This window comes from Marmota flaviventris, chromosome X (genome assembly GCF_047511675.1).
Source record: "Marmota flaviventris isolate mMarFla1 chromosome X, mMarFla1.hap1, whole genome shotgun sequence".
Lineage (NCBI taxonomy): Eukaryota > Metazoa > Chordata > Mammalia > Rodentia > Sciuridae > Marmota > Marmota flaviventris.
Window position 1 is genome coordinate 117,379,577 of NC_092518.1, and position 26,496 is coordinate 117,406,072.

The 26,496-nt window shown below is 45.2% G+C and overlaps 1 long non-coding RNA gene across 1 annotated transcript in view; it reads left to right on the forward strand.

Annotated features, from left to right (window-relative positions):
• The first annotated feature begins 4,688 nt into the window (after nt 1-4,688).
• The window catches only part of LOC139703100 (uncharacterized), a 45,986-nt gene continuing 24,178 nt past the window's right edge, over nt 4,689-26,496 (forward strand). The window contains exon 1 of the long non-coding RNA XR_011705584.1: nt 4,689-4,959. This is a non-coding gene — a long non-coding RNA (uncharacterized lncRNA). The remainder of the gene's footprint in view (nt 4,960-26,496) is intronic.

Here is a 26,496-nt window from a genome sequence, read left to right on the forward strand (position 1 = left end):
AGTGGATCAAGGACCTAGGAATTAGACCAGAGACTAGAAAAGTAGGCCCAAATCTCCATCATGTCAGCTTCCTCAACACAAGAAGCAAAATCAAGAATTGATAAATGGGATGATATCAAACTAAAAAGCTCTTCACAGCGAAGGAAACCAATCAAGAACATGAAGAGAAATCCTATAGAATGGGAGAAAATCTTTTCACCTGCACCTCAGGTAGAACATCAATCTCCAGGATATATAAATAACTCAAAAAACTTAATACCCCCCAAAAACCAAATAACCCAATCAATAAATGGGCAAAAGAACTGAAGAGACACTTCACAGAAGAAATACAATTGGTCAACAAATATATGAAAAAATGTCTAACAACTCTAGCAATTAGAAAAATACAAATTAAAACTACACTGAGCCAGGCATGGTAGTGCACTGCATGCCTGTAATCCCAGTAGCTCGGGAGGCTGAGACAAGAAAATCAAAAGCTCAAAGCCAACCTCTGTAAAAGTGAGGTGCTAAACAACTCAGTGAGACCCTGTCTCTAAATAAAATAGAAAATAGGGCTGGGGTTGTGGCTCAGTGGTCAAGTGCCCCTCTTCAATACCCAGTACAAAAAAAAAAAAAAAAAAAAAAAAAACCTACATTGAGATTTCATCTCATTCCAGTCAGAATGTCAATTATCCAGAATACAAGTAACAATAAATGTTTGTGAGGATGTGGGGGAAAGGTACACTCATAGGTTTTGCTGGAGAAAATGCAAATTGGTGCAACTACTCTGGAAAGAAGTCTGGAAATTCCTCAGAACACTTGGAATGGAACCACCATTTGACTCAGTTATCCCACCCCTCCCCATATATCCAAAGGACTTAAAATCAGCATACTAGAGTGATGTGGCCCCATCAATGTTTATAACAGCTCAATTCACAATAGCTAAGTTATGGAACCAACCTAGGTGCCCTTCAACAGATGAATGAATAAAGAAAATGTGGTATATATGTACAATAGAATATTACTACTCAGCCACAAAGAAGAATGAAATTATGGCATTTGCCAGGAAATGGATGGAACTAGAGACAATTATACTAAGTGAAATAAGCCAATCCAAGAAAACCAAATGTCAAATGTTCTCTCTGATATGCAGATGCTAACACCATCTAGGGAGGGGGTGGGGGGAGGGAGGAGTGGAGGGTCACCAGACTGGACAGGGGTGGGGGGCGGAAATGAAAAAGACAGTAGACTTGGACATAGCTTTTCTATGTTCATATATGAATACATGACCAGTGTAACTCCATATCATGTACAACCACAAAAATGGGAAGTTATACTCCATGAATGTATCGTATATCAAAATATACTCTACTGTCATGCATAACTAAAAAAAACAAATTAAAAAATTAAAAAAGAAAAAAGAAAATTTCTATACCTGATGTTTACAATATTATTATCATAGGTGGCAGGAAGATGGCGGCGTAGGGAGTGCATCACCCCCGTGTACCGCGTCACTGTGCGGGAGAATGACGAGTTAGAAGGGCTAAAAGCTATCTTGTTAGGAATTTCCAGCAAAATTGGGGTGCTCCAAAACTTAGAGGAAGGATTTCCATCGCACGAGGATCAGCTAAGGGGGCTCAAACGCGAGAGATTTGTCTGCACGGAGGGTCATGCTGCTTATTCAGCAAATCGCACCGCGGCTAGAGTCTGCGGCGCGCGCTGGAAAACGAAGAGATAGCAACTCATTTCATTTCTTTTTATAAACAAGAAACTATATTAAAAAGAATCTCAGCTCTCCCTAGACATCTCTCTTGGACAATGTGAAATATTTTCCTCACTGCATTCAAGAGAAGAGAGGGGACATTTAAAATGCAGTGTGATGTGACTTCCTATGCCTTTCCTCCTTGCATCATGTGATTTCGCTCATAACACTGCTGGGTTTTTTGCAATTTCACATTAATATGAATGTGGTTAAGGCACTTTTAGCTTAACTCTTTTAGCTTCTGTTTGCAAATTTAGGACCATATTGGTTACACAATAACCTAAAAGGTTCCTCAGCTTATCAGATGCTTTCATTTTTCCTAGTTTTCTTGGCAAACTGTGTAGGCCTCTGAGTACCACCTCATCTTGCTTTCTGATGCAAAATTCATAACAGGTTCACACAAATCTTAGCTCACCCATTATCCCAGGTACATTTCTAGAACTGAGTGGATACAAACAAGATAAATACATTTTAAAATTTGGGAGCAGATAAACTTATGTATCAATATTCTCAGATATGTTTTATACCATATATATATATATATATATATATATATATATATATATATATATATATTTCCCAGATATGTGTGTGTGTGTGTATGAATACAAGTGACAATAAATGGGACTGCAAATTGATGCAACTACACTGGACCAATTGAAGATTCCTTTAAAAACTAGGAATGGAAACACCATTTGACCCAGTTATCCCACTCCTTAGTATATATCCACAGGATAAAATCAGTCTACTACAGTGACATAGCCACATCAATATTCATAGAAGCTCAATTCACAATAGCTAAGCTATGGAACCAACCTAGGTACCCATCAACAGATGAATGGATAAAGAAAATGTGTTATATATACACAATGGAATATTACTCAGCACAAAGAAGAATGACTTTATAACATTTGCTGGTAAATGAATGGATCTGGAGACTATCCAGATCTATAGTAACTATATATCAACTATACTAACTGAAATAAGCCAATCCCCAAAAAACCAGAGGTTGAATATTCTAACATGTGGATGCTAACACACAATGGGTAGGTGGGGGTGGGCCATGAAAGTTCAGTGGATTAGACAAAGGAGAATGAAAGGCAGGGAGAGGGGATAGGAATAGGAAAGACAGTGGAATGAATCTGACATAACTTTCCTTGTACATATGTGAATATACCACAGTGAATCTCGGCATCATGTACATCCACAAGACTGGGATTAAAATGCAATATATTCTGTGTTTGTACAAATACATCAAATAGGTTCTAATGCCATGTATACCTAAAAAAAAAATGATTTTTTTTAAGAAGAGAGAAAGAAAAACGAAAAACGAAATTCCTTTTCCTAGCATGTTAATGGAGTTGTGGTTGGATGTGAAGATTTTCTCAATCTGCCATACTTCACTTTTGGTTCAGCTCCTGTGACTATACCTTTATCAGAGATTTCCCCAGCAGACTTTCCCTTTCATCTCAACCCTCAGAACTAAGTCACACTCCCAATCTCAAACTGACTCAAACAAGGAGAACAGCACTGTCACACTGATTTGGGGGTGGTGTGAATGTTTGAGACCCACCACAGCAGTCCCTTCTGAGGTTTGGATGTGGTTGTCCTCCTAGGTCCATATGTTGGCATCCTCAGGGGGGCAGTATTGAGAAGGGGTGGATCCTATAAAAGGTGAGGCCAAGAGGGAGGCCAAAGGTCATTGGGAGAGTGACCTCAGAAGGACACTCTGAGCACAGAAAAACCCTGGTTTTTGTCTGTCTTTCTGTCTGATGATGAGATTTCTTCTTCACTATGTCACATCAAGTCACAGGATGTTTAGGTGATAAGGGGAGAATGAGCTCTTCTCCTGGCAAAGGTCAACTTTCCATGTAAGGCTAGAAAACGTGGTTACAAACACAGCACACTCCAAGTCATGGCATCAGATCTCTTGACACAAGGTCATTAAGATATGAAAAATATAAAGATACTTCCACTCAGACTCCATCCCCAAGTTCAAAAGCAGCAGTGTCCTCCAGCTGTCATACAGACCTGCTTCTATAGTGTCCTACCTTCAGTGTGACTGTCTAGTGGGTCATCCAATTCACTGCTGAAAACAAAGATGCTCTTCGGGATCCAATCATACAAAACAGAGACATAAACACAGGGTGGCTACAGAGTGGCTCTGACATTGCTCCTACCTCTGAGTCCATGCTGTGTGGACAGCATCTTCTTGCTCTGACTTCTGTTGCCAGGCTCTGACTGGGTTCTGTGCAATCGGAGGCCTTCCAACAAGACAGTGCAATCAGAACAAAGCTTCTTCCACTTGGAGTTTCAGGAATGTATGCCTCTAATTTGGAAGCTCTTCAGCGGAATCCACAGGATGTTCTAAAAGAAGATAGAGTAAGTGTCAGTACATGGGTCTGGTTGAAGATTTTCTCAGGAAGCAGTGTATGGACACAGGGCTGGAGTGGTTGGAGGTGGCTGAAAAACAGCCAGAGATAGAGTTGCTGCTGGGACATGATCTATGGTGGACAAAGAAAGGCAAAGGCATGGATCAGTAGTGCATGAGAAGCAGAGCCTTGGCTTCTCCAGCTAAAGCCCTGCTAATCAACGTGGGATGGTGAATTTACCAATGGGTTAAAACATAATAAATGCACTGTACAATTTGATGGCAACATCTTACCACTCCTCCTGCCTTGTGGAGTCCTGTCAACTCCCTGCTGTTCTCTTTCAATGTTTCATGATCATTTGTCTTCCTTGTATCTCCATCTGCTTCTATTGTATAAATCGTCTCTCTATGAGAGCTTTAATATTCTTGAAATAGGTGCTGTGTCTTGTGCTCTCTTTGGCTGGATGGCCTGCATGCGACTCACTGCATTGCCTACAGACCCAAGGCCCCAGATGCAGGTGCAGATCCCGCCGGCAGGGCGCGTACTGTCCGCCCTGATCCTCCGCAGCGCCTGCTCCCGCTGAGAGAGCTTGAGGCAGTACCTGGCGGGATAGCGGCGCCACTCAGGTCGCGCCCTAGTGGTGCCCGAACTGCCCCTGGCGTGCCGTCCGCGGGCCTGACCCTGCTGCCCTCAGCCCGTCGCAGGCAGGTGTGCAAAAGCGGACGCGCTGAGGCCGCCCTTTTCGCCGCCGGCTGCAGCACGAAGTTGGCCGCCGCACCCAGAACTTCGGTCGCCTCCAGCTTCCCGGGACGCGGCGCGGGCTCCAGGCCATCCTGAGGGCGGCAGGTGAGTTGCTTATTGGAGGCGCCATTCGGACCCACTGAGGGTGGGGATGGCGCGGCGACTGTGACCATCTGACAGTTGGTCCCTGCGGTGCCGGCTGTTGGGAGCAGGGTGCCGCGGCCCACCCAGGCCAGCCTACCGCCTGGGGGCGCCCTCAAGCTGGGTAGGGGCGGCGGTTGGGCGGTTGGGCTCGTGAGTGAGTGTGGCCCCACAGGTACATGGGCACGCGGGGGATGGGGTGGCAGGGGGAGTGGCCGGTGAGTGCGCATGGGCTTCCAGTTGGGGGTGGGGGGAGAATCCCTGGAGCTGTGACAGTTGTGCCTGGAGGCAGAAGCACCAGAGGATCAATAATAACCCCTGGTTTGGCTGCCTTCCAGTTGATTCAGGCCACCTGTTAGGTCCTTGCTTCCTGAAGCTTTCCCTAACAATGCCAGCTCACACCTAAAGCTCCTTTTTCCATCTCTTCATTTTGTACTTAGGCTAACTCTTTGTCACTCTGTGTTTTATGTTTCTAAGTTGGATTATTCGCTTTCTACAGATAGATTATGAATGTCTCCAATGAGGCCTTTAATATTTATTTTTCTCGAAACTCAGTTTTTATTTTTGACCTACCAGCAACCAAGAACTGAGCCTTTAACGTGTGCATTTTCTTCCTTAATTCAGCTTACGAAACAGTTATAGAACACCTACTGTGTGCATTCATTGTGCTTGGTGCTGTACTGGACACTTACCATGCCACTTGTGGTCTAGCAAACGTCCTTAGTGCCCTTAACAGTTGCAGTGGTCAAGCAGAGTCCTCAGGGAAAGAAAGACACCAGCAGGGACTGAATCATGGTCTAGTAGAATCAGCAGTTGGCACTGTGGTGGGACAAGCTTTTCATAGATGACATAGTCCCAAAGTTGTGGGCAAGAGTCCTATCAGGGATGCAGGAGTGGCAGCAACTGCCATAACCCATCCATACCAGGGATCCAGAGGGGTGACAACAGCTGGCTTGACTACCTGGCTGTGTGACAGGGTGATTGGTGACTGTCAGTCGAGCCTGTGGACCACTGTACCTGACTGTTGAACAGTTGGGAACATGTTGTGGCAGTGACCTAAACAGACACCCATCCCTCCCTTTCCCATCATTCCTGAGGAGCTGAGATTTATTTCAGGCCCTGTGGCCTCACCTCTCATCCTTATTCTACTTCCTCACTTTTGTCCTCTGAAGGGGAAGCATATAGGTCACTGCAGTAAAGGGTCCTGCATAGGTCACAGCCTGGTGGTGGTGGCAGTGATGTGGCAGGAAGCAAGGACACCAGGCTCCCATGCCCTGTGTGGCCCCTAGGAGAGCATGCCCCTGTTCTGATCCACAGTAGAAGGAGACAATGTGAGTGTCAAAGTCAGAATTATGTCTTTTCCAGTTTTTCCTCATTATCAAACACATTGTGTTTGGATATGCAATCACCAAGGAATTCAGCAAAACTCAAACCCAAACCATCAGTTGAAAAATGAAACAGTTTATCCAACCACATTCCACTAGTCACCTCTAGGTCCACTCCTGGCACCATTCTCATTGCTCTCAGTCTGGGTTCCATGGAACCTTCTCATCATAGGACAAGTCGTATTTGAATAAGTCCAGTATCAGGTGTTATAATTTCAAAATGAAGTGTCCACTAGAAGCTCACGTGTGAGACAATGAAAGAAAGTTTTGGTGTAAACAGATTGGGATGTAAGAACCTTAACATAAACAGTTCCTTAATCCACCAATATGGATAAACTGAGGGGTAACTCTAGACAGGTAGAAGTTGGTTAGAAGAAGTACGTGACTGAGGGCATGCCTTTGGGGCTTATACTTTGTGACTGGTGCTTGCTCTCTCTCCTACCCGGTGGCCATGTTCTGAACTGGATACTTCCACCACATACTTTTGCTATGATGTTATGCCTCATCTTGGGCCCAGAGTTATAGAGTCAGCTGTCTAAAGACTGACATAAGAAACTGTGAAGCAAATAAACTTTTCCTCCTCCTTCTTGTCAGGTCTTTTGGTGATATTTTTTTTAAAAAGCTGGTTAGATGAAATTGATACCAAGAGGCGAGTTCTTCTTGTGATGAGTCTGACTATATTGTTCAGGAACATCTGGCAATTTTTAGTATTTGAAATAAGACTTTTTTTTTTAATCTTTAAAATTTTTATTATTTATAAAACCAAAAAGAAATGATAAAGACACAGGAGAACAACATAAATTTACACATCATCCTTTTTGGCATCATCCTTTGTATAAAATAATACAAATATACCACTTTATTAATTTTTTTCTTTGTTGTACTGAGGACTGAATACAAGCACACTCTACCTCTGAGTTACATCTATATGTATAATATGAGATGAATTGCATTCTGCCATCATGTATGACAAATTAGAATAAATAAAGAATTTAATAAAAAATTTTAAACCACGAAAATTAATTGTAATCTTGCCTTTGCCAAATGACTGATGTTGATTCATTATATCAATAAAATAAAATTCTTCAGAATGTACATTGAAAAAACATAATTTTAAAATTCATATGAAAATAAGAATCTTATAATTTATCAAGATACTACATGAATGAAGTGCTTGGCATGGTGGCACATGCCTGTAATCCTAGCTACTCAGGAAAAAGGATCGTGAGTTCAAGACCAGCCTTGGTAACTTAGTGGGGCCCTGTTTCAAAATTAAAAAAGGATTGAAGTAGGACTTTCCAAAATTTTAGAGATGCAAGATGGAAAAAAATTGAACATTGCCACTGGAACTTGTGTGGCTCTGGTGGAGGCTCAGAAGACCAGAATGGTGGTAGTATTGTGCATAAAAAAAGGCTGTGCTCATGAGATTGCAGCAGAGGAGTACACCATTGGAATTGCAAATAGAGGCCATTCATGTTACATTATGGCATAGAAATTATCTATATTTTCAACAAGTTCTGTCACTGTGTGGCTGAATTTAGAGGTACTCATTACTCTGCTGAAGGAAATTTCAAGGCAGCCCAGCATTCAGCTGCTGTATGAATATGACTAGCAGCTTTTCTCCAGGTTTATTGTGATAATGAGGAATAGAAATGAGAGGGTAAATGGAATTTGAAAAGAAAAGTCAGAGTAAAATTGGGTCTCAGTAAGACGTGGTTGTCAAAGCATTACAGTCACTATAGAGATGCTTAACAATTTATTCTGAGACAATAGGAGATATGGCTTGGGAACATCCCAGGAATTGGCAAGACCACCCTGGCCACTGCTTCACTGCTCTAGGACAAGGGCTTGAATTCCTCTGGATGTCTTTGTCTTGTAGATTTTGGATTTCTTTCTCTGGCTTATACTTTTGACAGTTGGGTGAATTACCCTGGTGAATATATCTTCAGGCAATGTCTATTTGGGGTCTCATAAGCTTCCTGTAGATGGATGTCCACATCTTTCCCAAGATGAGGAGAGTTTCTGCTATGACTTCAATGAATGGGCTTTCTATCTCCTCACCTTGATTCTCCTTACATTCAGATGTCCTGAAAGTGTGGACATCTGTGCATTTAATGGTGTCCAAAGAGCTCAGATTCTCCCCTGGTGTTTTCTATTTGGTTTCCCTTCTACTTTGTCTCAGGAGAGCTGCCTTCAAGGTCTGATATTTCTTTGTTTTGCTCCATATACTCTGTTGTTTGGGATTTCTAATGCCTTTGTGTATGTTGGTTCAGATCAACACTGCACATGCCCTTTATGCCAACAATTGTTTTTAGGATACATTGATGTGAAATTTGTTGATCTTATTTGGCTGTATAATATGCAAGTTTTATATATTAACATTTAAAATGTCTATGGAAGTAATCCCAGTTAGATAACAGGATTTTGACAAGCATAATACAAAGGCAGGTAGTAGTTTAATGGTCTAAATTGTTCAGCACTTAAGGAGTAAATTTACATCCCAATATCAGAATTTATGAGACACCATTAGGGTTTCAGAGAGTGTTGATCTGGTCAGGGAAAACCAGAATTTGTGATAAGCCACTAAGGTTTCAGAGGAACAAGGGAAACCAGGCATGTGTGAGCTCAAGGCATGGGCAGGCATTCCAAGCAAGTTTACAAATCACAGTAATTTACAGGAAAACAGAAATTAACTTTTCATATCTTTGTGATGAAATGGCTCCCAATCTTAAGATGGAATTAGGCTGGGTTCATCAGCTGCATGATTTGATAGATACATGTAGCCATATGTTATAAGCCAATGTCCATGAGTAACTGAACTGCAGTCAGGGAGAGAATTCATTACAATTTAGCATCATTCATAATAGATCAGAGGGAGAAAATAGATACTTACAGAGTCAAACATAGAGGGACAATTGATTTTGAAGAATGGTACAAAGGAAATTCAGTGGAGGAAGAGGAGAGTTTTTGAGAAGTGTTTCTGTACACAGGTAGTATATGGTACGTACAGAACCCTTCTCAAAATATAGGAATTTTTCTCCTACTTGATAGGTCAAGAGTCCAAATTCAAACATACATCTATTAAATTTCTATGAGTCTAAATGTGGGACAAAGTCCTTTTGCTCTTGGGTGAGATGAAGATTACCTACAGACAGTATCATCCCAAGAACAAGAAAGGAGCAAAAATGACATCTGAGATGAAGAAGAGATATTTGGAAGATATCTCTGTAAGAATAAAAGAGCAGAACAGAGATTGATAGAAATGTTTGCAAATCATATAAAAACATGTGTTCTATGCCATTTGAAAAAAATCTAAGCCTAAATATTAGAAATTAAAATAAAGTCAAAAGCACTGGCAAAACGCTTTGAAAAGAGATATCATTAAGACAGTTATATACACAGGAAACAATCACATGAAAATTTACTTATCATAATCAACAGCTTTATAAAAACTTAGATCACAAGAGGATACAACTGCACAACAGTTGAAGACCTAAAACTTAAATGTCTGGCTACACAAAATATTGGTGAGAAAGTGTAGGGAACCGAACTCTTCGGCACTTAGTGGCTTGTTACCATCCCTTCCAAGATTAGAAAGTCTAGCCACTTAAAATTTAAACCTGCTTCTAGCATATGGCATAGCCCTTCTCTTCCTTTGCCTATTCTTATAAGATCTTTCAAGAGACATTCATACTAGTTTACTTTTAATAACTGTACTCTACAACATAGATATCCGGCAATGGTTGGGTTGTCCCATGGTACACTCACACAATGGACTACTATACAGTAAACCACAGGGATGGGTCACTGACATAAACAAAATCATGTCTTCCCCTCAAAATCATTATGGGGGTCTGGGTATAGCTCAGTGGTAGAGTGCTTGCCTAGCATGTGTGAGGCACTGGGTTTGATCCTCAGCATCATTAAAATAAATTAATAAAATAAAGGTACTGTGTCCCTCTACAAGTATAAAAACTAAAAAAAGAAAACATTTTTAAAAAATCATTGTTTTATGAAAGAAGCTAAACAGGCAACTTTGTATACTCATTTGCATACATTTATAAAATATATTGACACATCTGTAAGGATGGAGATCATAGCCACACCACCCTGGGGATGTACAGGTGTAGTATGGACAAGGGTGGAAGGCAGGACACAGGAAGGAGCATGAGGAATCATTTTTAGGCTTCACTTGACATAACTACACAATCATGGAATATAATTTGTTCAAATTCAGTTTGCAGTTTCTCTGCTTTTCCTATACTCCTTCTCTCCCATGAACCCTCACCTGTACTCTACTGATGTTTCTTTTATTAATCATTTTAGTACCTTGTGGATATCAACAAAAGTTAAATTCATATTCATATATACATACAGGAATTGGGTCAGATTCATTCCATCCTTCTTCTCTTTTCTCATTCCTCGTTCCTCCCCCTCAATCCCCATCCTCCATTCCACTGACATCTCTTCTAGTTTCATGGAATTCCTCCCCCCAAAAAAACATACTTTTTCTTCTATGTTTTTCTTACTCTGGTTCAGCTTCTGAATATCAGAGAAAGCATTTGATCTTTTGCTTTTTGGGTCAGGTTAATTTTATTTAGCAAGATGGTCTCCAGTTCCAACCATTGACTGCCAATGCCATAGTTCCATTCTTCTTTATGGCTGAGTAATAATCTATTTGTATGTATAATGTATGTATGTGTGAATATATATATATATATATATATATATATATATATATATATATATACACACACACACACACACACACACACACACACACACATCACATTTTCCTTATCAATTCCTGTGTTCACAGATACCTAGGTTGGCTCCAGAGCTAAATAATGTGAGTTGTCCTATAAATATTGTTGTGGCTGCACCCTGTAGTATGCTGATTTTAGCTCCTTTGGTTATACACCAAAGAGTGTAATCCCTGGATGATATGGTGAGTTCCTTCCATTTATTTTTAGGAACCTCTATACTGCCTTCTAGAAAAGTTGCACTAATTAGCAATCCTACAAACAATTTATGTATGTATTTCTTTTCCATATCTGGCAGGTGGGTCAAGCTGAGTGTCCACAAAGTTCTCCTCTGTGCTTCACACTGGTTTGCATTAGATCCATCCTGATTGAGAGTGGGCTGTGGAATGGGACCTCCATCCTGGTGTTGTTATGCTAAACCCAAAGTTCCCTCCACCCCTGGGAGCCCCAGTTCTCATGAACTCCACTGGGCCAGAAATTGTGCTAGCAAAGATTGAAGTTCTGTCCCTGGAGCTTGTCACCCTGCTGGCATGTCCCAGTTCAGACCTTGTGGCTATGCCTGTGTACATACCATCTGGGTTCTTGGGAAAGGCTGTCAGGTTGTGGAGTTGTGGGTAAAATGGTGTTCATGGTGATGTGATACCCACAGGTCCTGACTGCACTGTGCTGCCACTCAGCTGTTGAGCTGTGAGAAAGCTTAAGTCCATAGCTGGGGCTGGGCTTCCTGGATTACCCAAAGAGAAAGAGTTGTGCATTAGGTTGCAGCCCTAGATGTGGGCTGATGGGTTGTTTCAGCACTGCTAGGATGCTGGAGAGTAGAGCTGGGTCCCTGCACAGGCTGTACACACCAACTTGTGGATAAAAGGAGGGAGGTGATATTGCCATGGGTAGGAGGTTCCCATAACCAGGGAGCAACCCGTAGTATGGGCTGAAGTTGTTCTTGACAACAAGAGAGGATTGGAAGATGACAGCCTTGGATAAAGGGGTGGTATCCATAGCACCATCATTGGTATACTTGCAGGTTGATGGTATAGAGTGTGTCATCTAGGAAGGAGGCCACTGCATGATCCATGACTGGGAATAAGATGATTAGAGGAGTGTTGTGAAGAGGGGCTCTCCCTGTTGCCCATGAGGGTTCTCAGATGTGGGCTGAGGAGTGGTTTATGGAACAAAGAGATGGTTCCATAGGAGTTGGAGCAGGAGACCCTAAAAAAAAAAAAGGCGGTCTGGTCCACACTGGTCCATTTTCCACCTCCCTGTAATACCTAGGAGTATGGACGTGGGGGAATGGGTAGGAGCTGCTCTTTGAGCCAGGGACAATTGTGACAATCACTGCCATAAAATAGGGAGTAGTGTCCATGGCAATGACCTCATACTACCCTCTGGACAGTTGGCTGCTGGATCGGGTGCTCAGATGCATTGGCTCTAGAGGTGGCAGATTCACTTTCCAGAGTTAGGGGCTGACCAATGCTAACATGTTTGCTGGTGAAAGGGATCAAAGGAGAACTGGGAAAGAAAGAGAGGAGGAGGAGGAAACTCCACACAGTTGAGGGTTGGGGATTCCATTCTGCAGGAGGCAGGCTGAAGGGGAAAGGCTCCAGGATATGAGGTGTGGGGAGGAGGGAAATGGGGGGTGCAGCGGCTCTTGCCAAGTGAGTAGAGTGATGATACTTACCAGCAAGAATATCCACACTGGGACTGGGCCTCAAAGAAGGAAGAGGTTAGCAGGCGGAGGGAGAGGAAGACAACTAGGGAGGCCCACATCAACACTAATTGGTATGCGGGAAGGTAAAGGGACAGACAGGATCAGGGGCAATCAGCCTGATTTGCCAATACAGTGGTGGCAAGAATAGCTGGATATTATGGGATGTATCAGTGGGTGGAGTCATGGGTCTGCAGTCCTTGCAGGATCCACAGGTGGGGAGAAAAACTTCAGGGTCCTAGTGCTGGCCGCTGCAGTCTGTTTTACCCTCCAAGTCCTCCATGTCATCCTCCATGATACGGCTCTTCTTTGGAGACAGATCCTTCTTCTGCAGGGTGCCTAAGTCTTCCTCCATAAGAACCACAGTGTGCTTAGGAGGTGTGGCAGCTCACCTCAATGCCACTAAAGTGGTATCTACAGGGTCACTGGCATGTGGCTTTTTCTGTTACAGGGCCTCTGGCTAGCAGGTATGAGTGGAAGAGCACTCCTTAACGGGTTAGTTGAAGACTTCCCCCTGTACCCCATCTGGAGATTCCCAGGAGTTGGGAGAACTGGGCAGAATGTCTCAATGTCTTCATCCAACCCTTGCTTTACCCATTTTGTGGCAGCATGGAGCAGGCCAGGAGCACTGCTGCCTCTGCCTCAGGCTGCACCAGTCAGGCTGTCAGAGAAGTTCACTGGAGACACCTGGACCCTCTCTTGTACAGTGTTTGTTTCTTAGGGCCTAGGAGTAGGCTGCACACAGCGAGGTCTTCCTTGGTGTGCAGAGGCTTCAAGGGTGATACTCCCCCATTGCTAAGCGCATCCATTTCCAAAATGTCCTACATATCTCTTTGCTCTCCTCCTCCTCCTCTTCCTCCTCCTTTATTCTCCTCTGCCTCTTCCACATCCCTGTCCTGTGCCACCACAGCCACTTCCACCGCTGCTGCCATCAGATCCTCTGGTTGCTCTTGGGCCCTCACCTCTGTTTGCTTTTCCAAGGAAGAGAGGTATGTGACTAGGTGTCCTGGGCTCCAGATCTCCGTGGACCTGCTTTGGTAGTGAAGGCAGTACAATTGATCTGGTCTCGGAAGGAGGATCCTGGGATTCTGGAGGGTCGCGATGTTCCTAAGTTACCAGAGGACAGTGCCTGCTTTTCCCTGTGGTCCCTCCAGGAGGGCGGCAGGAGGATCCACAGAGAGCAGAGTGCCACCTGCAGGAGAGGGCCTCTGTAGCAGCCAGCCCAGCAAGGCACAGCCAAGCAAGGCACAAAGGACAGGTTTCTTGGTGGAAGTGTCTGCAGGCAGAGCTGATGACAGATGCTGGGGCTGCAGGGTGATCCCGCCCAGGAGTTGGAGGCTGGAAGGTCAGGCCACTGGGCAGGCAATAGGCAGTGAGGGCCGGCTGGTCGGCGACCTCGCTTGCTGAGATGACTGTCCATTCAGAGCAAGTGGTGGAGGCCAATCCTGATAGGAGAGACCAAGGGAGCTGGGCTAGCACACCGCCAACTTCTGTTGTCCAAACACACACTGTTGAGTCCAGTTTCTGTGACAGATGTCTGGAACAGGTGACCTGGAAAGGGCGTGCAGGGATCTCTCGGGGAAGAACGGTTGGTGAAAGGGCAAAGGGCAAGGCCCACTGTCCACTGCTGGGCTGCACTTCGCAGCTCCTGGGGACCCCCCACTTTCCTCACAGATGTGTGACCTGCTGACTGTGGGCCTGCAGCCTGATCCCACATTTTGTTCTAGGCCCACAGATGTAGTGAGCACCAGGGGCCAGGTGAGGCCCACCCTGTGGTTCTGGTGAAGCGTACTTTGTGGAGGAAGTGATGTTGGAGTTGATGTCCGCAGGTGTGATGTGTGGGAGATCTTGTGACTTGAGCACTTGGGGACATTGGCACCCCATTTCTGGGTCACCCAGGCTCAAGCTGAGGGTGCGAGGTTTGGACACTTCCTCTCCCCCCATTCGACCAACTTGGCCGATGCTGCGATCGCTCGTGTATTTAAATCATTCACTCAACAAACACTCCTTGTGCCTGGACTCTGACTGGCAGTGACCAGGGCTTGGAGATCCATCTGTCCACAAGCCAGCAGGATTGGACGCCTGCTCTCCTGGCCTCTGCCTGCGCCTCACAGCTGCCCTCCTGCCATCACGGCCCTGCCTCAGGCTTCCAGGCCTCCCCTGTAGAGGCCTTCAGCAGCCTCCCCACCACTCTCCTCACCTCCAGACTCACCAGCCCACTGTCCCAACTGTAGCCTGGGGACTTTCACGGGAAGCTGTGCTTACTCAGCCAAAGTCACTGTGGTCCTACCGCAGGTCAGTTCTAGGCACTCGGGAGCCATGAGTAGAGCAGGAAAATAAGCAAGACAATTTTATCGTTAGTGAAGGATGTAGTGTGTGAGAAGCCGGCATACACTTCAGAAAAATAAGAGAAATGTAACAAATGCAGGAGTGTGAGGAACAATGTGTAACTACCTAAGTGAAATAAGCCAATCCCCAAACCAAAGGCAGAATGTTCTCCCTGATCTGTGCATGCTGACTCTCAATAAGGGTGGGGGGCAGAATACAAGTTCATTGGAGTAGACAAAGGGGCAGGAAGGGAAGGGATGGGGAATGGGAATGCAAAAGACAGTGGAGTGAATGGGACAGAACTTTCCTATGTTCATATGTGAAAGCACACAGTGAAACTCCACATCCTGTCCAACCACAGGAATGGGGAGCTGTACTCCATGTATGTGTACTATGTCGAAATACACTCTACTGCCATGTGTATCTAAAAAGAACAAATAAAAAAGAATTAAAACAAAACAAACAAAAACCTCAAACTACCTAAATGGTCATAGTAGGCCTCATGGAGAAAGTGCTTCTTAAACAAAGACTTCAAGGAGGTGAGAGAATGGGTCATGTGAGCATCTAGGGGAGACTCGTTCAAGGCCATGAGGCAGGGCAAGCCTGCATGCTCAGACAACAAGCCACAGCCCGGTGGCAGGGGCTGAGGAAGCCCTACCCTGAGGGCAGCCCTCTCTGTTCAGAACATGCGTAGAGGCCCATCCCAACCTCGGAATGCATCCAGCAAATATTGTTCTTCTTGCACATTGATCACTACTTTTTGGACTCCTTGCCAAGCACTGTCTTGCATACTTCACCCGCAATCCTGTGCAGGTAACATTTGTGTCCTCACTTTACAATAAGTAGGAACAGTAGCCAGGTGCAGTGGTGCATGCCTGTAATACCAGCAAGTTGGGAGGCTGAGGCAAGAGGATCACAAGTTTGAGGCCAGCCTGGACAATTTAGCGTTACCCATTTGGAAAAAAAAAATGGCTGAGGATGTGGCTCAGTGGGAGGGAGTCCAGTATGGCAAAAGGAATAGAAAACAAAACAAAACCCCAGCAACAATAATTGCTGCTGTTATTACATTTGGATACTAGGTTTGGATACTTCCTCTCTCCCACATTCAATCAACTTGGCAGATGTTGCGGTCGCTCCTGTATTTAAATCATTAAATGATAGATTTGGGGGCCAGATGGCTCACTCTGTTGTTTACATGCTGTGTGACTTTCAGAAAGTTGCTTAACCTCTCTGTGCCTTAGTGCCCCTATCTGGAAACTGGAAATGATAGTAACAGTATGTAGCTCCTAAGCTCATATATTAAATGATCCGTATCTGTAAAATTTATTTATTTATCCTTTCTAACAGCTTTGTGTATATCAAGCCATTTAATCCTCATGACTACTGTAAAATAATATAAGCCCCATTATACATATGATGAAATTAAGGCATAGAGAAGTTGTATAACTTGCCCAAGGTCACCCAGTTTGGTAAAACAGAGAGCCAGAATTCAAACTGAAGTCTTCTGGCTCCAGATACCTGCTCTTAACCCTTAGGCTATCAGAAAACTTACATCTCAGAGACAGGAAGTGACTGGCCCAAGGTCACACAGTAAATCACTGATGAAGTTTGCCTTTGTGTTAACATTCTTGCTTCGCAGCCCAGGATTCCTCCAATAGGCCCTGCTTTTCTTCAGCTTTTCCCTCTAACACTGCAAGCTGACACAGACCGTGAAGGTCTGGTGTCATCTTTGGACTCTACTTTGAAACATTCTTCTCATCTTGTCGCCTCTCCCACTGGCATGTTTCCCAACAGACGCAGGGAGCTGTCACACTGGCTGTGCCCTGAATGGAAGAGGCCAGGAAGGGAGGGGGAGCTTCCAGCCCTGTGGGCGGCTTTTGCTGAAGGCATTTTTCCATTTAATGGAAGGGGGAAGGAGTGACCAGAGGGAGAAGTGCTGCGGGCTGGCTTGGAACAGTCCCTCCCTGGCCTCCCAGGAATTGGCGCTGGGGTCTGAGTGTCCACGCATGTGCATGACTTATTCACGTGTGTGACTGCCTGAGAGTGAGCAGCGAAACCGTGCATGTGTGTCTGGATTGATGGACGTCTCGGGGCACGTGAGTAACTGTGGCTGGTGAGTGAGGACGTGGGAGTGTGTGCGTGATGGAGGGCATGTGCATGAGCAGATGGGGATGGGGGATTCTGGGCCCGGGGCTAAGCACTGGGCCACTCTCTGGATCTGGTGGCCTTGACTTGCCTGGCCCAGTGCAGGCAGACCTGTTGGCCCAGTTCTGCACTCACATCAGAGATCACCTGGCGCCAGGCTTCAACTATAGCCTTCTTCTCCCTCCCTGCCTGGCTCCCAGCTTCTCCCTGGAGGCTTTCAGGGCTTGCCCTGGGGAAGCAAAGAGCATGGCGAGGGAGACAAGCACCTATGAGGCCCTGAGACTTAGCATGAAGGTATTCCTGGGGCCTGGACTCTCCCCTGGCTGCCCAGAATGGGGAGGGTTAACAGTCCTGAAATAATCGAACCACTCTTTTCTCCCCCATGGAACAGATGGGAACTGTCTGTCAGTGTGTTATCAGGAAAAGTGGAACCAGAAGTCTTTTAGTAGAGGGAATTCCATCCAGGAGGGTTAATTCAGGTAGCATAGGTCTGGGGGCCAGATGGCCTGACTCTGTTGTCTACTTGCTGTGTGACTTTCAGAAAGTTGCTTAACCTCTCTGTGCCTTAGTGGCCCTATCTGGAAACTGGAAATGATAGTAACAGTATGTAGCTCCCAGGCTCATATATTAAATGAGCCACTCTATGGAAAAGTGTTGAGAGCCACATTTGCCACACAGCAAGTGCAAGAAGTGGGGGCAGCGAGCAGGATGGTGGCTGTGAAGTACACATGGCATTTGGGGTTTTGTAGGATCTTGAGCCCACCTTCCACAGGCCCTTTCTGCTCTCTAGATCTCAACTTGCATCCAGCATCTGATCAGGAAATCCTTGCAGCAGCCCTGGACACCCTGATGGTATGAGAGCAGAGACACTCAGCGGACCGCACATTGCCACTTGGCCCCCAGCGAGGGTTTCCGCCATCTTTTTCTCAGAGCTCCCTGACCATTCCACTTCCAGAAATGCCTGCCCACCTGGATGTACACCAAACACTCAGCCCATTCCAGGCATGGCCCCAACCCTGTCATCTCAGCTCCTTGGAACATCCCAGCACACTTGCCCAGCAGATGATTCCCAAAGGGTTAACCAGCCATTAACTCATTTGGCAGGCAAGACAGTCCTGGGAGACTCAATTTCTTTTAACCTTTTTTTCCCTTGCATATAAAAGTTGAGTCTCAGAGAGGTTAAGTGACTTGCCCAAGGACACACAACCTGTATGTGTCAGAGCCAGGGCATAAATTCACAACTGTGTGACTCGAGACCCATATTCATAATCATGCCAATCATGGCCCTTGTAAGTCTGTGGACACATCTTCCTCTCCCAGGGAACTCCAAGCCTTCCCAGATCTCTGCATCCCTCTTCCCAGCAGTGCCCAGCAATGTCTAGCACAGAGCTGAGTTCCCAATGGGGTGCCCAGTGGACATCTGCAGAATGTGAATGATCGCAAACCTGCCCGACTCAACGTACAATGATGTTTTGTTTACTTTAGAATGCTTCCAGGAAGCCGAGGATGAGTCACCAGGCTTACAAAATAAGGCCATTTGACATAAAAATCCGGATTTCCTGGTCTTCTGGAAAAATTCAGGAGTCCTGGCAACCTTAGACTTGTGTTCCAACATGGCGGCACTCAACATTGTTCGAGGAGCAGCTACTGCTGCAGATAGGGCACATGCTGGATCCTTCACAGGCCCCACCACCCTCTGTTGTCCCCGTAGCTGCCACCCCTCAACCTACTTGTACTGTTGTTTCTTGTCACTTGTTGTACTTTTTCACTTCCATCCCGGACTTTTGTTTTCCCTTTGGTACCAGGGATTGAACTCAGGGACACTCGATCACTGAGCCACTTCCTCAGCCCTATTTTATATTTTATTTAGAGACAGGATCTCACTGAGGTGCTTAGCATCTTGCTTTTTCTGAGGCTGGCTTTGAATTCACCATCCTCCTGCCTCAGCCTCCTGAGCTTCTGGGATGACAGGCGTGGGCCACCACACCTGGCTCCATCCCTTAACGGGCATCTGGGCTAGTGACCCCTGGAACAAAGTGAGCCCAAGATAAACTCTGGAGGTCTAGGCAGATGTGTATACCACATAGGCTTCTCCTATGAGTAACGCTATTCAATAATCCGCCTGCTCACCTCTCCAGGCCTGTCTCCCCCCACCCTAGAGACAAAGGACATAAGCCAGGAACTCAGACAGTTTCATTGCCCATAAATGAAGAGTTCAGGGCCAGGCACACTGGCGTGCACCTGTCATCCCAGCAGCCCAGGAGGCTGAGGCAGGAGGATCTCAAATTCAATGCCAGCCTCAGCAATGGTGAGGTGCTAAGCAACTCAGTGAGACCCTGTCTCTAAATAAAATACAAAATAGGGCTGGGGACATGGCTGCGTGGTCGAGTGCCCCTGAGTTCAATCCCTGGTACCTACCCCCCAAATACTCTCAGCCGGCTGGACGGTCTGTTGTCCTTCCATCGTCCCCTGCCTGCACTGGCCTGCACTGTTTGGCTCACTGCTTGGGTTCTGACTTCTCTCCTTCTCCCACATTTGGCTTAGTTGCCCTCCCCGGGGCTCCCAGAACTCCTGGGCTCTGCCACACCCTGGCCCTTTCCCCAGATGCCTGCTACTGCAGCACCTTCCTCAGTGGTCTCCCCAAGCGGACAGGCAGGGCTGAGGGGCAGTAGATGGCAACAGTTCTGAACACGGACTTTGGTCTCTTACTGCTTGACTTTGGAACCTGGCACTGCCATGTGGTAGGTGTATACACTTGACTAAGTCCCTTTGCCCCACTAGGCCTCAGTTTCCTTGTGTGAAATGTGGATAAGGAGAACTTCAGTCTCCCACCAGACTTTTGTGAGACAGAAAAGTCCATATGAAGCACTCAGAGGAGCACCGTCTTGTAGTAAATGCTCAATAAATGCAGCTATGCTCATTCATTTCTATAGCCCCAGGACCTGGCCCAAAGAAGCCATTTATTTGGTGGTTGAATGAGTGATTGGGAGCGTCGTGGGTCAGGGGCCACTAGGCTTCTTGGAAGGGGGGCTTAGCTGGAAGATGAACTCCTCTCTACTGTCTGGGAAAGGACTGGGCAGACGGGGCGGCCAGGGAGCTGTTATTGGAAGCACTGCAACTTCAGAGCTAATGGTTGCTGCATGTGGCAGCTCCTCTCTGGTCCAGTCACCAACCTCCCCCCATCCATGTGGTTCTAATAGTCAGCTGACACCTCATTAGCCTAAGTCCAGGTCCAGTTCTGCTGCCGCAGTGAGTGAGCAAGCCACTGGGGGGCCGGAGTCTCGTTAGGGCCAGGTATTCACCAGGGCCAGAGGGCCCACATCATGATACCGGCTCAGGGCCCAGTCAATGTGTTTCCAATCAGCAATTAGTCTTCAATTAATGGGGCTGCGAAATGATTGCTTTCCCGTCTGAATGGCCATCTGGGGAGTGTTAAGCTGGAGTTACAAGAGGAGACATAAAGAAAGGAACCAAACACCCCAATTTGGGCCTGAATCATGGCCCTGGGCAAGCTGCATGGTGCCCAGCCCAGTGACAAATGAAACCAGGCCTAGGATCCTGGTGGCACCTGCTCTTGTCCATGTTTTAGTGTCCCTACTGGATTTGGGAATGGCCAAGAGGATATCGTCTCAGGCCTCAGTTTCCCCAGCTGTACCATGAAAGGACCCTCAAAGCTCTGGTGCTCTGAAAACGCTTGTCCTGATGTCGCATGACTTAGTGGAAAGCACGTCTGTGGGAAGATGCTCCCTGACTGCCCAGCTGGACTTCATTTGTAAATTTCAACCTCCTAGACTTTAGACTTGTTGGGGTAGAAAAGAGTTTTGTAAACTGTGAAGTGCTGTGCTTGGCAGCTGGGAATTGAGGCTGGGAAGTCATGCCATAGCCTCCGGGGGGTTCTAGAATCTGAGCACCTTGGAGCCTGGTTTTCATATCTTGTATTTCCACCAACCAACCAGAGGAGGCAGAAGTCACAATAATAGAATCAACCCTATGAATTGAGTAACTGCTGGACTTGATCATGTGCCTTATCTCATCGAGTTCTCACTAGAACCCCATAGAACATGTATTGTTCTTACCATTCTCAGCTGACAGAACAGGATCTGATCTGCAGAGCAGTTTACTGACTGAAAGTTAAGCCCAAGCAATCTTGACTGTGAAGCTATTGCCCAAGGGAAAGAGAATCACAGGCACAGGCCAGCAGATCTGATGGAGCCGTTGGGGATAAACATACTCAGCCTTCTGATGGTGCAGGTGGGGAGACTGAGACTCACAGAGGACCAGGGACATGTCCAAGGTCATACAGTGGATTTCTAACTATTCTAGGCTTGGGATCCAGTTTACCCAGGTCCATTGGGTTGGTACAATATATCCTCCCCTTGGACACCTCCCTCACTGTGTTGATTGTGTCTCCTAAATATGCTGCTGACCTACCAGTGTCAACTCTCCACCTACTCCGTGCCTTCCTGGGGTCCAGTTCCCTCCTACTGCCCCCATGCTGGTGGCTCAGCTGGGGCAGATCAGATCCAGATGAATCTTCAAAGTGCACACTTTTGATCCTCTTGTTTCCTTGCTTAAAGACACTCAATGGCTTCCTGTGCCTGCTAAATGAGTCCCAAAACCCTGTGCCATCCAGGGTTATCTACATAAAGCTTCAATCTACTTTTGCAGCTTTAACTTTGTTTTTCTGCTTATAAATCTTACGTCTCAGCCAAACTGGACTCATCAGAGATGGATTTCCAGATGCAGAGAGTTGTGTGAGGATTAAATTAGTTGCTGTATGGAAATCCCTTGGCAGAGTGCCTGGCATGGAGCAAGTGCCATAGTGGTGTTTGGTGAGCAGACACAAAAACTAATATGTGGGCCTGACTCATCTGCACTCATCTCCAGGATTCTGCTTACCAGGTTCCCTTGGCCTGCAGTGTCCTCTCTGTCCCTCTCTGCAAGTCCAAGTCCTACGCAGCTTTCAAGGCTCTCAGCTGTTGCGTGAAACCCTGTCCAGAAAGGCTCTGTTGAAATCCTCTGCCTTGGCATTTCACCAGGACTTTAATCCATTCTTTCTAGTGGCTGTATGGCCAGCCTCACCTTCTCACTGAGTTATGTGCATATGTTCCTGTATAGCCTTGAGACTCCTCGAGGGCAGGCAGTGTGGACCAGGGGAAGAGCACAGGTGAGGTCATCAGACTGACTTTAGCTGAAGTCCTGGCCCTGCCATTTTTCCAGTGGTGCAACTCTGGACAAATAACCAAACGTTTCAAAGTCTCACTTTTTTCAGCAGTAAAGTGATCCTTACCTGACAGAGGGTTTAGAAGGATTTGGAACCCAATGGGACCTGCCACTTCCTACTCTTTTGTGCTCAGCAAATGGAAAGGAGCCCTGTGGGATTAAGGGCTGAGGCTTGGCCTGCTTCTGGCCTGGGAGATATTTCCCATGCTCCATCCCATATCCTGACACTCAGGTGGCTGTGTAATTCCCCAGTATTTCCCTGGTCTAACACTCACAGAAGGAACCAGAGCTGATCACAACAACAGCCAGCTGCCCTTATGTTCCCTTTATTTATTTATTTTTAATTTTTGGTACTGCTATTGAACCGCAGGGGCCCTTGACCACTGAGCTACATCTCCAGCCCTTTTTATTTATTTAAAAAAATTGGGGAGGGGTTTACCAGGGATTGAGCTCAGGGGCACTCGACCACTGAGCCTCATTCCCAGCCCTATTTTGTATTTTATTCAGAAACAGGGTCTCAATGAGTTGCTTAGCACCTCACTTTTGCCGAGGCTGGCTTTGAACTCAAACTTCTTGCCTCAGCCTCCCAAGCTGCTGGGATTACAGGTGTGTGCCACCACAACTGACTCCCCTTATGTTTCTTAAAATAGAATTTGTTATTGATTAGGAAGGGATGACTATTGAGTCAGGAACTTCTTGCAGTTTCCTTCCATTCACTTCCATTGGGATCAAGGAGCAGAAACCCTAGAAATCCCTTAGGGGACCCAGGCAGCCCAGCAGCTCTCAGTGGCCTGACCCAGGATGCTTCTGCAGTCCAACTTGGGCCAGCCCTGCCTCTGTTCTCTGACTTACTTCTGCCTCACATTCTAAGAATGGCCATAAGGTAGGCCTTCAGAGCAAGGCAGGAGGCCCAGTGGCAGTTCTCACATGACCAATGACTGGCAGTGAGTCCCTGGACCAGTCCCTTGCCCACTCTGATCTTTAGATTTTCAGTTTCTAACATAACCTAGGCCTTCATTATTTCTCATCCAGATGACTGCACCGGCCCTCACTGCTTCTCCCTTCTTCCATTCCTGTGCCCTGCATACAGTCCACCACCAGCAGAGAGGCTGCTGGGATCCTGTCAGAGCATAAACTACATCATATCATGCCGTTTCTCAAAACCATCTTTTGGCCTCTCATAAACCATGATCAATGCCAAAGTTCTTGCAATGATTTAAAAGACTCTCTATCATGGGTGTCCAATCTTGGATGCACTTCAGAGTTACCTAAGGAGTTTTTTTTTAATATTTAGTTTTTAGTTTTAGATGGAAACAATATCTTTATTTTTTTTAATTTTTCTGTGGTGCTGAGGATCGAACCCAGTGCCTCACACATGCCAGGCGAGCACTCTACCACTCAGCTATATCCCTGGCCCCACCTAAGGAGTTTTTAAAAATACTGGTACCTGGTTTTTAGGCCCAGAGGTTCTTGTTTCACTGTTCTTGGGTGTATCCTGTGTGTGAGAGTTTGACAAATGAAGCTAGATGTGTCCAAGGTTGAGAACTACTGCCCACATGATCAGTCACCATCACCACCCCATCTCCGTGACTTTATCACCTACACTTGCCTGTTCCTCACCATCCAATCCCCTTTTCTTCCTCAAACACTCCAGAGACATTCCTGCCTGAATGTCTGTGCTTACTGTCCCCATTGCTTGGGATTATTTTTCTTTTGCCACCTGTGTCTACCTTCCTTACTTCATTCAGATTTGTGCTCACATGTCACTGTCTCAGATATTTCCTAATTCAGCTAAAGTAGCCCCTCCCATCACTTCCAGGACTCTCTATCATTGCCCTCCTTTGTTTTCCTTATAGCACTCATAACTATCACTCATATTGTTTATTTATTTATAGGATTATTTGTCTCCCTTCACTAGGAAGAGAGCTTTATGAGAGGAGGGGCTGTATCTTGTGCATTACTATACTGCTAACATTGCAATAGTGCCTAGCATGTACTAGATGTTTAATAAAGACTTCTTAGATAGATAAATAAAGTAAATGAAAAGGTGACTTGGAAATGAGGTTCATATAAATTAGAATTCCCAGCTTGCCTCTTTTCTAGTTCTGTAAACTTGGGCAAAGCCTTGAGCCTCTCTGATCCCCAGTTTTCTCCACTGTTAATTGGGCTTAGAAGGGCCTACTTCACCGAGTTATTGTAAAAACCCATTGTTCTGGAACAAGTGATAGTTTTAGAGACCGCAAGGCAGCCAAGTCAGGTGACAGGCCATTTGCTAGCCCTCCCTTAACATTCCTTTAGCTTTTTTACTTTGTAATAACTGTAGATCCAATAGAAATTGCAAAGAGTACAGAGAGATATCAGCAAGAATGACAATATCTACAAAAATACCTTTTTCCATAAAACAAGAACACTGATAAGAGTGGCCAGGATCAATTTTCCAAACAATAGAAATTAACCAAAGGATTCCAGTAATCTAAAGAGATTATTCCAGCAAAGAGAATTAATTTTGATAAATATAATGAACTTTGTGACATTTTAAATGGCCTTTCCCCCCCACCCATTCTCCTCAGCTCCACAGTTGTCTTGAAAATGAATAGCCAGAAATCACAGTGATAATCAGCAGCCTGGTAACCACTGGAGAAGGAAGAATAGGGCTAAAGGTCTTTCTCATTCCCAGAGAACTGTCATCACTTGACGTGTCTGTTGGGTCCTATGAAGACACCACTCATAAGACTTGTGTTTATTTACTGAGACCTAAAGCTCACCCAGTGGCAATAAGTTTGCTGAAAATAATCAGTGGCAATTGTTTAACACCCTGGCTCCCTGAGGTGGGGGTTATAGCTGGAGGTAGATAGCCTAACCAATAAGATTAAAAGGATGAGCTCGAGGATGAGATGGTCATAAAAGGATTTGAGAAAGCTGTGATATTCGTAAACATGTAGCAGGCCAACCTAAGGCTGTTCCCATGCTCCTGAAAGATCCGAGCTGTCCCTTCTGGCTGACTTTTAGGCTCTGCATAAGTAAGCGGTCCAAGGTGAGTTGTAAACTGTCTGGTTGAATACTTACTATGTGCCATTGACATGCACACAAGGACTTTTGAAAAGACTAGGAGACATAGAGCTTCAGTCCTTTAAGAAAATCTCTTTGTATCATTTGTATCATTAGTTGACCACCAAACTGGGCAGAAACTTCAGTAATCACACAAGATAAACAGCACACACTTTACAGAAGTAGTTTAAAGCCTAGTTAAAGGAAAGAGTCTGATTTTCATAATTGCAATATCATATGATTTAAAATGTTCAGTTTTCAACAAAAATGTGAACATGCAAAGAAACATGAAAATATATTTTACACAGGGAAAAAAGCAGTCCATAGAAACTGTTCCTGAGGAAGGCCAGATATTGTACTTAGTAGACAAAGACTTTTATAATATGTTCAAAGATTTAAGGGAAACTAAGCCTCAATAGAAAAAAGTTGAACAAAGATGTCTCACCAAATAGGAAATATGAAAAAAGATACATTACATTAAAGAACAAAATAGAAATTTTAAAGATGAAAAGAATAATCAGTAAAATTAAAAAAAAAATTCTCAAATATCAGTCAATAACGTATTTGAGAAAGTAAAAACAATAATCAGCAAACTTGAAGATATGTGAGGTAATATGTTGTAGTCTGAAGAACAGAAAGATAAAAGAATAAAGAAAATGGATGGAGTTTCAAGGCCCTTGGAAAACCAGCAAGCACACCAACATACTCAACATGGGACTCCTTGAAAGATGAGTGAGAAAGAGTCATAGGGATGTTTGAAAAATCAGTGGCTTAAAATGTCCCAAATTTTGTTTAAAAACAATGATATATACATTCAAGGATCTCAATAAGCTCAATGTAGGATAAACTCAAAAAGTTTCACCCGTAGACATATTATCAAATGGTCAAAACCCAAAACCAAAGACAA